Source organism: Dendroctonus ponderosae, unplaced genomic scaffold (genome assembly GCF_020466585.1).
Source record: "Dendroctonus ponderosae isolate FM_Combo_2020 unplaced genomic scaffold, Dpon_F_20191213v2 Dpon_F_20191213_1434, whole genome shotgun sequence".
Classification (NCBI taxonomy): Eukaryota; Metazoa; Arthropoda; class Insecta; order Coleoptera; family Curculionidae; genus Dendroctonus; species Dendroctonus ponderosae.
The window spans coordinates 1-2,064 of NW_026017568.1; the positions used below are offsets into that span (position 1 = coordinate 1).

A 2,064-nucleotide genomic window follows, 5' to 3' on the forward strand; every position below is an offset into this window, starting at 1 on the left:
TATAAAATGTAGTCTTAATATTGTTTTATGCTATACAGGGTGTCCCACCGGCAACCGCTGCAATCGATATCTGGCAAACTGTAATTAGGAGGAATTTCAAAATTGGACAGTCTGCCGAAGTCATTGGGGGCAAACGGTCTAAACTATTTTCAAGATGGCCACACCTCCGGTTATACCTGAAGTAGATATCAACTTGCTTATTTTAAATGGAGCACCCTATATATTATAACTTTTTTAAATTGTACTCCACATTCTAAATATATTTCATGTAGAATATCCTACACCTAAGTCTAACCGTTCTTGATATATTTGGAATTTTATGTAAAAAATTACAGTCGCAGCCATTTGAATCAATATTCGTTAAGGGAATATATTATACTGAATTTGAGACGCATTTACTGTTGAAAAAGACTTACTTTAATGGAATTTCGCCAAAATTTTGTTAACTATTAATACAAAGTGTTAAAAAAATACGTTTCAAAATGTCGTTAAGGAAACCGCCCTAAATCAATTTTTTCAAATAGAAACCCCCATGTTTGATAATTTTATCTTATTTAGTATCAAAAATAAAGTTTGTCTATTCAAAAAGTGTTCAGTTTTCCAAATATTGTCAATTTAATGTTTTCATATGGCTATTTTGCCGCATCTAATTTTAAATCCTGTCACTGTTAGTTGCCATGACGAAAGTGGCCATTTTTAGTACAATTAAATGACAAAGGAATGCTTGCAGCTGTCGGTTACCTTTTAATAATTATGCCCAGACGCTTAAATTATACAAAAGAAGATTATTTAAACTTATTTATTATTTATGCAGAATGTGATAAAGTTAAATCAAGAACAAGTGACACATTTGCCATTCGATATCCACCAAAAACTGATTCCTTCACAATATCTGTGACAAATTGTATAAAATTTGAAGAATTTTGGACCCAGGGAGAAACGCTTGAAACTCGAAGTCGTGGAAACTGTCCGTGCTGGTTGTTTGAAACTTTTCACACATTTCCAGCTCCTCAAGTAAATACACTACTGACCGTCTTCCATAGGATTTAGCCGTAATAATGACCTTTAATGAAAGGTGTGAGTCCACATCGATTTTACCAAATTAAAAAATTCTTTCGATAGAGCAGCCTTACTGCTTGCTCGTTTCCTGATACTGCTGCTTTATGTAGAGGAAGGTCCTCATTATAAGTCACCATATCAACTGTGGCGCCTTGCTGTAACAATGCTGTAACGGTTTTTCCATTTTTTTTCTCACCAGCTGCTACATGCAGACCACAGGTTGGTAACTTTGCACATCCAAATGAATCAGATTTTGATTCACAACGTTTTTGATCTTGTAAACAGCACCGTGTTCTAACAGAACATCTATGATTTGCACGAAACTATTCAATCCTGCTTCTATTAACGGCGTTTCACCACGTTTGGTTTCGGCATCCATATTTGCTCTACACTCTAAGAAAAATTCCACTGCTTCCGTATCTTCAAACTGCACGGCTAGATGTAATGGTGTTTCCCCTTTGTTATTACAGGCATTGATCCTGACTCCAGTTTCCCGTAAAAAGTAATCCAAAGCCTGAATGGTTGGTAACTGGAGATCTGCCATTTGGATGGAGAACTTGACGACGATTTTGATACGAACGATGATTGAAACAAAGTTCGTCTTCTTACAGTCACTACTTCTGGGATGGCCTTCAGCGCTCCAGGGCTTCAATTTCGGTATTTCCTGCAAAAAAAAATAATTTAATAATTCCGTTATCTACAAGGAAGAATGTTTGTCAGAAATAATATAATAAGTGAGCATTTGTTTTCGTCCAACGAAGGAAATACTTGGATTTGTTTACAACTTTTTATTGTTAGTTACACATTTTCAACTTACTTTCACTCAATCTCAATACAGGTGACATTTTTGAAAAGAAAGATGTTTTTTTATTAAGTTTCATATCAGAATCTGAATACTTTATTGTACATACCTTTTAGTTGTTAATATTTGTCTGTCACCAATTGCGGCACCTTCTTCGATAGCACACTGAATTCAGCTCATAGATAAAGACTGATTCAATCATA

At 34.8% G+C, this 2,064-nt stretch overlaps 1 long non-coding RNA gene across 1 annotated transcript; it reads right to left on the reverse strand.

Annotated features, from left to right (window-relative positions):
• Positions 1-784: 784 nt before the first annotated feature.
• Positions 785-2,058, reverse strand: LOC109533647. Its single transcript, XR_002171547.2, has 2 exons — positions 1,971-2,058; positions 785-1,723 (listed from the first exon to the last, which is right to left on the reverse strand). It is a non-coding gene; the product is annotated as an uncharacterized LOC109533647 (long non-coding RNA).
• Positions 2,059-2,064: the final 6 nt, after the last annotated feature.